This window comes from Cherax quadricarinatus, chromosome 1 (genome assembly GCF_038502225.1).
Source record: "Cherax quadricarinatus isolate ZL_2023a chromosome 1, ASM3850222v1, whole genome shotgun sequence".
In the NCBI taxonomy this organism is placed as follows: Eukaryota; Metazoa; Arthropoda; class Malacostraca; order Decapoda; family Parastacidae; genus Cherax; species Cherax quadricarinatus.
Genome location: NC_091292.1, coordinates 17,257,366 through 17,269,945, shown reverse-complemented (window position 1 = coordinate 17,269,945; position 12,580 = coordinate 17,257,366). Strand labels below are relative to the sequence as shown.

The 12,580-nt window shown below is 41.1% G+C and overlaps 1 long non-coding RNA gene across 14 annotated transcripts in view; it reads left to right on the top strand.

Moving 5' to 3' along the window:
* Positions 1-12,580, top strand: part of LOC128686901 (uncharacterized) — a 141,085-nt gene that overhangs the window by 69,730 nt on the left and 58,775 nt on the right. For all 14 annotated transcript variants that reach the window (XR_011393954.1, XR_011393949.1, XR_011393963.1 and 11 more), the window contains 2 exons: positions 9,057-9,101; positions 9,606-9,643. This is a non-coding gene — a long non-coding RNA (uncharacterized lncRNA). The remainder of the gene's footprint in view (positions 1-9,056; positions 9,102-9,605; positions 9,644-12,580) is intronic.

Here is a 12,580-nt window from a genome sequence, read left to right as displayed (position 1 = left end):
GGAGTTGTCACAGCTGCTCTTTGCTGATGACACTGTGCTCTTGGGAGATTCTGAAGAGAAGTTGCAGAGATTGGTGGATGAATTTGGTAGGGTGTGCAAAAGAAGAAAATTGAAAGTGAATACAGGAAAGAGTAAGGTTATGAGGATAACAAAAACATTAGGTGATGAAAGATTGGATATCAGATTGGAGGGAGAGAGTATGGAGGAGGTGAATGTATTCAGATATTTGGGAGTGGACGTGTCAGCGGATGGGTCTATGAAAGATGAGGTGAATCATAGAATTGATGAGGGGAAAAGGGTGAGTGGTGCACTTAGGAGTCTGTGGAGACAAAGAACTTTGTCCTTGGAGGCTAAGAGGGGAATGTATGAGAGTATAGTTTTACCAACGCTCTTATATGGGTGTGAAGCATGGGTGATGTATGTTGCAGCGAGGAGAAGGCTGGAGGCAGTGGAGATGTCATGTCTGAGAGCAATGTGTGGTGTGAATATAATGCAGAGAATTCGTAGTTTGGAAGTTAGGAGGAGGTGCGGGATTACCAAAACTGTTGTCCAGAGGGCTGAGGAAGGGTTGTTGAGGTGGTTCGGACATGTGGAGAGAATGGAGCGAAACAAAATAACTTCAAGAGTGTATCAGTCTGTAGTGGAAGGAAGACGGGGTAGGGGTCGGCCTAGGAAAGGTTGGAGGGAGGGGGTAAAGGAGGTTTTGTGTGCGAGGGGCTTGGACTTCAAGCAGGCATGCGTGAGCGTGTTTGATAGGAGTGAATAGAGACAAATGGTTTTTAATATTTGACGTGCTGTTGGAGTGTGAGCAAAGTAACATTTATGAAGGGATTCAGGGAAACCGGCAGGCCGGACTTGAGTCCTGGAGATGGGAAGTACAGTGCCTGCACTCTGAAGGAGGGGTGTTAATGTTGCAGTTTAAAAACTGTAGTGTAAAGCACCCTTCTGGCAAGACGGTGATGGAGTGAATGATGGTGAAAGTTTTTCTTTTTCGGGCCACCCTGCCTTGGTGGGAATCGGCCAGTGTGATAATAAAATAAATTAATAATTATATATTATTATTATTATAGCTTTAACACTAATTTGCTTTTGCAGGGAATAATTTGAAGGTGTTGAAAATGGTAAAAATATAGACAAACAAGACACAAGTACTATAGTTGGATGCCCTTAATGCTGAAATTTTTCGCCTACACGGTAGGCTTTGTCAGTCAGATACAGAAGAGAATGTATAATAGGCAGCGGTAATGGCAAAGTAAAGATTTAATCGGTCCATCAACGTGTATTTGACTAACAAAACCTACCGCATAGGTGAAATGTTTCAGTATTAAAGATACCCAACTGCTGTACATGTTTAACTCCTTTTGAATTTGAAGACGAATATATTGTGTAGGTTACTCAAATTTCAAGATTTTTTTTTTTTTATCACTGGCCGATTCCCACCAGGGCAGGGTGCCCCGAAAAAGAAAAACTTTCACTATCATTCACTCCATCACTGTCTTGCCAGAAGGGTGCTTTACACTACAGTTTTTAACCCCTTCAGGGTCCAAGGCCCAAATCTGAAGTGGTGCCCCAGTGTCCAAGAATTTTCAAAAAAAAATTTTATTTTTTCTTATGAAATGGTAGAGAATCTTTTTGTGAAGGTAATAAAACAAAAAGTATGAAATTTGATGGAAAATTGACGAAATTATGCTCTCGCGAATTTTGATGTGTCAACGATATTTACGAATCGGCGATTTTGCTGACTTCGACTCCCATTTTAGGCCAATTGCATTATTCCAGCCAACCAAATTCTTAGCTATTTCACTAGTATTACTTCTATTCTATCGACTGAGTACAAGAAATCAGCAAGTCAACTGTTTCAACTACAAATTAAAGCGATCGGAAATTGTTAATTTCGCCAGTTTAACACAAAGTTCAAAATATTCCAATTTCAAAATAGGGTCCAGAATAAACAATGTAGGTATTCCTGGAACTAAACTAACATTTCCTCTGTTCATTAGTTACATTTTGAGGCTTTACAAATAAATTCCATTTTGATTTTTTATTCACATTATGAATTTTTATTCACACCAAAAAATAGACGATTTACTGTTATGCAATACTGTAATAATTGTATAAATATCATCACCATATTTGTGAATGCATATTAGCCCCTCCAGCTGGTGTGTAGTAGATGTGTGAGGTCGTTTGTTTACTCTTGAATATCGACAAAAATTTAACATGTCTGCTACTTTGAGCTCAGTTTCAAGCCATTTCCAGTGCTAAAACCAATCAAAATCTGTAATATGTCTTCCATTCTATCAACTGAGACCAAGAAATCGCAAATACAACTATAAAAAACATACGAAAAAACACTGCAAAGTCGCTGTTTTAATCGAAAAATCATGATTTCAGTTTTTTTCTCTCATTATACACAGCGTGCTGCAGGATCTGTTTTATGTGGTGCACACATACCACATAGATGTATTCTCTCATATCTAGGCCCAAATGTACCACTCAGTTTATCAGAGTGAGCTGAGCTCATGACGTAGATCTACGGTTTGGACCCTGAACGTAAAGCCGTAGATCTACGGTTTGGACCCTGAAAGTAAAGCCGTAGACCTACGGTTTGGACCCTGAACGTAAAGCCGTAGATCTACGGGACGGACCCTGAAAGGGTTAAACTGCAACATTAACACCCCTCCTTCAGAGTGCAGGCACTGTACTTCCCATCTCCAGGACTCAAGTCCGGCCTGCCGGTTTCCCTGAACCCCTTCATAAATGTTATTTTGCTCACACTCCAACAGCACGTCAAGTATTAACCCTTTGACTGTTTCAGGGCCCTCTCTGAAACTATGATTCTATGTCGCCAAATATTCGAAAAAAAAAAAAATTATTTTTTCTTATGAAAATGTTAGGAATATTTTTACTAGTGTTTTAAGCCTAAAAAAAATTTTTTGCCATCAGTACTTACCGAGATATAGAGCCGCAAAGTTTGCAGAAATTGACGTGCGTACGGCAACAGCGGCGACTGCCGCCCACCTGGTATTCTTTTATTTACTCTAATTCAAAGGTTTCTTGCATTTTTCAATATTTTTCTTTTCCAGGTAACTTATGTGGCCTGTGAGACCAATGTAAGGTGCATTGTTCAAATATACACTCATTATTTACAACACAATAACAGAACAAACTTCATCACTATTAGTTTGTGTATACACTTTGTTTACACAAACAAACAATACAAAACAATGTTTATTACTATTGTTCCATAATATATATACATATGTACAGTCACTAACCACGTTCCTAGAACTGCTGCAGCTTGTGGAACTCTTTGAAACATGGGTATATGCAGAGGGGCACTTCACACTCCTCACACATAAAACGAGTGTCTCTGCGTGTTTGTGGGCGTTTTGTGGTATGCATACATACATAACACCTCTTCTGAGCATTTTTCTTGGCAGTAGTAGGAGGCAGTTGTATGGGGTAGTGATCACCAGGCCTCAAACGAGATGACGTCTGTGGGCGCTGGTCTATTGCAGGAGTTGCTCCTTTGTACTTTGCAATTATTTGTCTGATTACTGACAGGCAAAATTCACCATATTTTGGTGTTTTGTTGGTCTTCAACTTGTATATGTTATAAGCATTTAGCATAGAGATATCAACAAGATGGAAAAAAAGTTTGATATACCACTTATAACTCTTGCGTACAGTCTGCAAACCCAATCTGCATGTCACATTTGTCCACTAAGCGCATATTGAGGTTGTAGTCCATGACAGCTGCAGGCTTTAGAATGGGTTCATTGGTCTCTCTGTTGTCCCTGCCACTGGGTACCATTTCGTTTGTGTGAACTGATGTCAACAATGTGACATCACGTTTGTCATGCCACCGAAATGCCATGATGTCATTGGCAGCAAAGGCTTGCACCTCACCTCTGCGAGTGCCAGCGTCGAACCTTGGCATATGTTTGCGATTACCACGCACTGTGCCACACACGTCTGTCAAGTTCACTCGCAAGAAATCACTGAGTAAGGGGCTTGTGTACCAGTTATCAGTAAATAACATATGCCCCTTACCAAGATATGGTTCCATCATTGTTCGAACCACATCACCAGAGATACCCAATAACTTCATGGTATCTCTCAAAGTATTACTGCCAGTGTACACAATAATATCTAAAACAAGACCACTTCTGCAATCACACAGTACAAATAGCTTTATACCAAAGCGTTTCCTCTTGCTTGGTATATATTGCTTGAATGAGAGTCTTCCTTTGAATAAAATCAAGGACTCATCAATAGCAAGCTTCCTGAAGGGATAAAAATACATGCAGCACTTTTGTTTCAGGTACATAAACACATTTCTTATCTTATATAACCTGTCGCTTCTGTCAGGCCTGGTTTTGTCTGAAAAGTGTAACATACGCAACAGTATCAGGAAACGATTGACACCTATAATGTCACTAAAACCTGGAGTTGAAATCAGGCGATCTGTTGTCCAGTATGTGGTGACAGTGTGCTTATACACATGTGGCATAAGCATTATTGTGGCAAAAAACAGGTACATCTCTGCCACAGTTGTCTCCTTCCACTTGTGTAGCTGTGATTTTGGTGAGAGAATTGTATTTGCCATGGTGTATTCACAGTATGTGTTGGTTTCCCTGACAATGATGTCCATCAGGGGTTCATCGAAGAATAACTCAAAGCAGTCCAGTTCACTGGCATTGTTCCCAAGTGGACAAGATGGCTTTATTCCACTTTGTGTTTCATCAAAGTCATGGGGACTGGGAACAAACTCGTCACCGTCCTGCCAATCCCAGATGCGGTCTGCTGGTGGGGTCTGGATATTGTACTGTGGTTGTGGCTGTGGTTGTGGCTGTGCAGGTTGTGGTGGTGCAGGTTGTGGCAGTGTGGGGTAGGGTGAGGCTGGTTGTTCTGCTGAGTCAGCCGCGTGGCTAGTAGCGTGGCCCGGTGATGGTGCCACATGGGCCGTGCCACCCTCACTATCACCACCACTGCCTCCTCCCTCACTGTCACCATTCATACCCATCGTTACAATATCGTCATCTTCACTATCAGGTCGTGGTGTTGGGCCACGGGATGTGCTCCCAGAGTTTCTCCTTCCCCTTGGAACAACATATGAAACACTACCAGACCGCATGCTACGTCGTACATACTGGCGCTTCACTGGGGAATATTCACTCTCACTGTCACTAGAACTGCTTTCAATGACTTTGAAATCACTATCACTATCACTATCACTGCTATCATCAGGGTGTTGTACACGACCAAATAGTTTCCTCTTTCGTCCTGGTACAGGCGAACGTGAACGTGAACAAGCCGGCACAGCACCAGAGGTCGAAGGTTGTGGGTCATCTGGGTTTTCGTCACTATTTACGTTATCCTGGGCACTTTTTTCGGTAACACTCAATTGAAAACCCTTGAATTCACTGTCACTGACACTTTCATCGCTGTTAGAGCTATCACTTGGGAACAAAAGACCTCCAATCCGCTGAGGAGTGAGGAACTTCTTACCGAGAGGCATGGTGAAAATGGACTGACAACATGGCGTTCCCACAATGCACCGCTAGGTCCCAGATTTTTTTCACAGGGTGCACACCGACCACTGAGACCCATTCTCTCCCGTGTAGGCCTATCAGGCCTTTGGCGCTCGATTTGAAGCCGCTAGAATTTGTGCGTATAAATACGTCAGAAACATTGGCTCGTAAGACGTATTTATACGTCGGAAACAGTCAAAGGGTTAAAAACCATTCGTCTCCATTCACTCCTATCAAACACTCACGCATGCCTGCTGGAAGTCCAAGCCCCTCGCACACAAAACCTCCTTTACCCCATCCCTCCAACCTTTCCTAGGCTGACCCCTACCCCGCCTTCCTTCCACTACAGACTGATACACTCTTGAAGTCATTCTGTTTCACTCCATTCTCTCTACATGTTCGAACCACCTCAACAACCCTTCCTCAGCCCTTTGGACAAGAGTTTTGGTAATCCCACACCTCCTCCTAACTTCCAAACTACGAATTCTCTGCATTATATTTACACCACACATTGCCCTCAGACATGACATCTCCACTGCCTCCAGCCTTCTCCTCGCTGCAACATTCATCACCCATGCTTCACACCCATATAAGAGCATTGGTAAAACTATACTCTCATACATTCCCCTCTTTGCTTCCAAGGACAAAGTTCTTTGTCTCCACAGACTCCTAAGTGCACCACTCACCCTTTTCCCCTCACCAATTCTATGATTCACCTCATCTTTCATAGACCCATCCGCTGACACGTCCACTCCCAAATATCTGAATACATTCACCTCCTCCATTTCCTCTCCCTCCAATCTGATATACAATCTTTCATCACCTAATCTTTGTTATCCTCATAACCTTACTCTTTCCTGTATTCACTTTTAATTTTCTTCTTTTGCACACACTACCAAATTCATCCACCAATCTCTGCAACTTTTCTTCAGAATCTCCCAAGAGCACAGTGTCATCAGCAAAGAGCAGCTGTGACAACTCCCACTTTGTGTGATTCTTTATCTTTTAACTCCACGCCTCTTGTCAAGACCCTCGCATTTACTTCTCTTACAACCCCATCTATAAATATATTAAACAACCATGGTGACATCACACATCCTTGTCTAAGGCCTACTTTTACTGGGAAATAATTTCCCTCTTTCCTACATACTCTAACTTGAGCCTCACTATCCTCGTAAAAACTCTTCACTGCTTTCAGTAACCTACCTCCTACACCATACATCTGCCACATTGCCCTACTATCCACCCTGTCATACACCTTTTCCAAATCCATAAATGCCACAAAGACCTCTTTAACCTTATCTAAATACTGTTCACTTATATGTTTCACTGTAAACACCTGGTCCACACACCCCCTACCTTTCCTAAAGCCTCCTTGTTCATCTGCTATCCTATTCTCCGTCTTACTCTTAATTCTTTCAATAATAACTCTACCATACACTTTACCAGGTATACTCAACAGACTTACCCCCCTTATAATTTTTGCACTCTTTTGTCCCCTTTGCCTTTATACAAAGGAACTATACATGCTCTCTGCCAATTCCTAGGTACCTTACCCTCTTCCATACATTTATTAAATAATTGCACCAACCACTCCAAAACTAGATCCCCACCTGCTTTTAACATTTCCATCTTTATCCCATCAATCCCAGCTGCCTTACCCCCTTTCATTTTACCTACTGCCTCATGAACTTCCCCCACACTCACAGCTGGCTCTTCCTCACTCCTACAAGATGTTATTCCTCCTTGCCCTATACTCGAAATCTCAGCTTCCCTATCTTCATCAACATTTAACAATTCCTCAAAATATTCCCTCCATCTTCCCAATAAATCTAACTCTCCATTTAATAACTCTCCTCTCCTATTTTTAACTGACAAATCCATTTGTTCTCTTTGCTTCCTTAACTTGTTAATCTCACTCTAAAACTTTTTCTTATTTTCAACAAAATTTGTTGATAACATCTCACCCACTCTCATTTGCTCTCTTTTTACATTGCTTCACCACTTTCTTAACCTCTCTCTTTTTTTCCATATCCTCTTCCCTCCTTGTATCACTTCTACTTTGTAAAAACTCCTCATATGCTAGCTTTTTCTCCCTTACTACATTCTTTACATCATCATTCCACCAATCGCTCCTCTTCCCTCCCGCACCCACTTTCCTGTAACCACAAACTTCTGCTGAACACTCTAACACTACATTTTTAAACCTACCCCATACCTCTTCGACCCCATTGCCTATGCTCTCATTAGCCCATCTATCCTCCAAAAGCTGTTTATATCTTTCCCTAACTGCCTCCTCTTTTAGTTTATAAACCTTCACCTCTCTCTTCCCTGATTCTTCTATTCTCCCTGTATCCCATCTACCTTTTGCACTCACTGTAGCTACAACTAGAAAGTGATCTGATATATCTGTATCCCCTCTATAAACATGTACATCCTGAAGTCTACTCAACAGACTTTTATCTACCAATACATAATCCAACAAACTACTGTCATTTCGCCCTACATCATATCTTGTATACTTATTTATCCTCTTTTTCTTAAAATATGTATTACCTATAACTAAACCCCTTTCTATACAAAGTTCAATCAAAGGGCTCCCATTATCATTTACACCTGGCACCCCAAACTTACCTACCACACCCTCTCTAAAAGTTTCTCCTACTTTAGCATTTAGGTCCCCTACCACAATTACTCTCTCACTTGGTTCAAAGGCTCCTATACATTCACTTAACATCTCCCAAAATCTCTCTCTCTCCTCTGCATTCCTCTCTTCTCCAGGTGCATACACGCTTATTATGACCCACTTTTCGCATCCAACCTTTACTTTAATCCACATAATTCTTGCATTTACACATTCATATTCTCTTTTCTCCTTCCATAACTGATCATTCAACATTACTGCTACCCCTTCCTTTCCTCTAACTCTCTCAGATACTTTAGATTTAATCCCATTTATTTCCCCCCACCGAAACTCCCCTTCCCCCTTCAACTTTGTTTCGCTTAGCATCCCAGTTTTATAAAGTTTTTCTTCTCTTTTTTTAGTAAATGTCTAGAGGAGAAGGGGTTACTAGCCCATTGCTCCCGGCATTTTAGTCGCCTCATACGACACGCATGGCTTACGGAGGAAAGATTCTTTTCCACTTCCCCATGGACAATAGAAGAAATAAAGAAGAACAAGAGCTATGTAGAAAAAGGAGCAAAACCTAGATGTATGTATGTATATATATACATGTGCGTGTCTGTGAAGTGTGACCAAAGTGTAAGTAGGAGTAGCAAGATATCCCTGTTATCTAGCGTCTTTGAGACAGAAAAAGAAACCAGCAATCCTCAAGATATATTGTTTAATTTATACTGTAGTCATTTGATTTGCACTCCCCAGATGAAAGCCTTTAGTTTGATAATGGAATTACCGATTGAAAATAATGAAACTCTCGCCGGCTGAATTTTTTCTGATTGACATAAATTTGAAAAGCAATTATTTGGCAATGGCATAAATTTATACTATGTATTTTGCAGGACGAGAAAGAAGAGGAAGAGCAACGGTAACCATCTACACTAACAGTAAGTCTCTTCTCAACATGAATGCTGTATTTCCTTTGAGTTTTAAATTGAATGCAATAATCTCTTAAGAAACTCTTCTCTATTATGAAATCTGGTGTAAATGCAATCGAGTTTTCAAAAATTTGCACTTAATTTTGAATATTGTCGGTGTACATTATTGGTTAATTTAGTTGACACAGTAACGAAATCTTCATATTGGATAAGGAAGTGGTGGAGGCAAATCTGTTGTTATAGATATTAGAGCTACTTACAAAGTTCTGTAAAAAAAAAAGAACATCCAATATATTTTCTTTCAAAAGTGTACTTGACTGCATTTACTCACAGCAGGAAATTTTTAAATATTAATTAAAACCTTGAAAAAAAAAATTAGTTACAATGATGCTATGAAATACAGTCTGTTAGTCCCATGATTCCTGATTAATTATTGATACTGATCAATAGTGTGCATGATTGTGTATTTGTAAATTGAATTAAATTCTAAGCAGCCACTGTTTTGTATTTCAGATGATGGATACGTGCTGAATGAGCAACAAAGTTTTTAAGTAAGTTTATACCTTTAGTAATAGATACCTCTGGTGTTACAAACTGTGGGGAGGGGGGGGATGTTTGTTTAAAGGAAAACATGTTGGATTGATGCACCCATATTCTACCGGAGAAAATACATATGCAGTGGATTTAGCCTTCTGATTGATGGACTTTGCAGAACATCTTAACCTTTTCAATTTCAATGTCATATTAGTATGGCTTGCAAGCCCGTGTTTGTGCCGTATTATTACACCAAAATTCTAGCGGTTTCAAATCTAGCGAGAGAAAGCTGGTAGACCTACATGTGAAAGAACGGATCTGCATGGTCAGTGTGTGCAGTATAATAAAAATCATGCCACATGCAGTGCATAACGAGATCCAAGTGTGATACTTGACAATGTTGGTCTTGTATATAACACTAAGGCCACCAACATCCCTCCTGTGTTGAAGGCTCTGCTGAAATAACAGCTCTATCCAGGATGGGTCCAGGTGAGAGATGAGACATCTTGCTGTTCTCTGTCAAGCAGTCTCAGGTGGTGGGGGGCAGAGGCAAACCAAGAAAGTGGAGCATACTCAAGATGTGAGCGTACTTGTGCCTCGTACAGAATCTTGAAAACCCTGCTGACAGGCAGATGCGAGATATGGTGAAGTGCTGTAAGCTTCCTGGCTGCCTTCTTCCTCAGGTAACAACACCCTCCCATTCATACTTACTACTACACCAGCATTACCATCATAGTGCCTAGAGACCATCATTTGTGTTTTTTCAGGTGCAAATGTTACTTGACATCTGTTTCCCTAAGCTGATATAGCTCTTAGCTGGCGATTGATGTGGCTTGGAGCTGCTGGCATTTCTTCTCTTGGATAAGTAAATGTCAGAGTACAGACATTGCATGCATGGGGTTCTGGGATGACATGCAGTGGGTCATTGAAGTAGACATTCCATAAGAATGGTTCCAGGACACTTCCTTGTGGAATACTTGACCCAGTAGGATGTCTTGCTGATTCTGTTCCATTGAGAACTACCCTTAGAGATCTATCATGAAGGTAAATATTTGTTGGTCCCATGATTCCTGATTAATTATTGGTACTGGTCAGTAGTGTGTTTAATTGTGCATTTGTATATAGATTAAGTTCTAAGCAGCTACCGTTTCATATTTCAGCTTCCTTTTAAGCGGGTATCCCTTTTTGGGGCGAAGAGGCTCTTATAAAAGGTAATTCAGCCTCAAGTCTTCTTCCTCGGAACAAACCTCAGTGGCCTGTCCATTCGGCCTTTGGGGATATTCTACTTGTTTAGAAGAAATGGATTTTTGTCCATCCCATTCCATTCAGACCTTCAGTGGTGGTGTTTTCCCTATGAATTGGGTTATCGTTGAATGTGTTTGGTCTCCCTCTGGAGTCTCAATGGGCACACTTGGGTGACAGTATCCTTGGAGGCTGCATGTCAGTCCCAAGTGGTATCCAAAGGGAGGGAGTATAACTCATGGCGCATGTCCGGTCACCCTTCTGTTTTGTCAGCCGAAGTGGCTCAGTGAATTCAAGGTTGCCATCCTGGATTGCTGATTTACTGGCACGAATTGTGTGGTGCAGAGCATTTACTTGGTTTCTGCTGATGTGAGGAGAGTATTGTATATTACCAGCCAAAAGATGCGGTGGGGTGGGGGTATTATCTTACAAATAATTGGGTGTTTTGCTTGACACCAGACGTAAGATGTGGGGTAAATTTCAGTGCCTCAGTACTAAGACTGGTACTATTTCTTCAAATTATGAAAGATGTATCAGAGATGTTCCTATTTTCAGACAGAATGACAAGGAAAGATTTCATGTATGGTTTTAAGTGGCTACTGGAATTTAAGGAGGGAAGCGAACATTTTTTTTTTTTGTCAACCGATTTATTTTATTTTTGGTGTACTTTTAGAGGTGCATATATAGTTTAATGTGACAAAGTTTCAGTATGATTGGCCAACAAACAACATAGAAAAAAATATTAACATAATTATGATATATGGCAGCATGGGCTGACAAATTGGCACTACGAGTGGCACTTCCGACATTCCCAACTGTTAGAATACAACTAGCACGACGTTTTTACATTGCCATTTCATCTAATACAGTGGACCCCCGCATAACGATGGCATCACATAGCGATTTTTCCGCATACCGATTACTTTTATCGCAAAATTTTTGCCGCGCATACCGATTAAAAACCCGCTTACCGATTTTCGTCCGAGACGCGTCCAATGTGCCCTCAGCCAGCCTCACATGTGCCGGCCGTCCCATTGTTTACCAGCCAGCCTCCACGGTAACATCCAAGCATACACTCGGAATATTTCGTATTATTACAGTGTTTTCGGTGCTGTTTCTGGAAAATAAGTGACCATGGGCCCCAAGAAAGCTTCTAGTGCCAACCCTGTGGTAAAAAGGGTGAGAATTAGTATGGAAATTAAGAAAGATTTTGAAGGGTTTGGGGCTAACCCTGAGAAGCCTATGCCAGTTGTGGAATCCATTGTGCCTACTTCAAAGATTAAGGAAATGTGTGCACAGTGGGTTGAACTGCAAACCTTTATAGATGAAAATCACCCTGACACAGCTGTTGCAAGCCGTGCTGGTGACTATTTCAATGACAATGTTGTGGCCCATTTTAGACAAATCGTAAAGGAACGGGAGGTACAGAGCTCTATGGACAGATTTGTTGTGCGACAGAGGTCCAGTGACTCAAGCTGGTCCTAGTGGCATTAAAAGAAGAAGGGAAGTAACCCCGGAAAAGGACTTGCTACCTCAAGTCGTAATGGAAGGGGATTCCCCTTCTAAACAGTAAGAAGATAATGCTCTCCCCTCCTCCCATCCCATCAATCATCACCAGATCTTCAATAAAAGTAAGTGTCATTTAATTGTGCATGCCTTTTTCAGTTTGTGTGTATTAAAATTAACATTTCATGTGGTAAAAAAAAATTTTT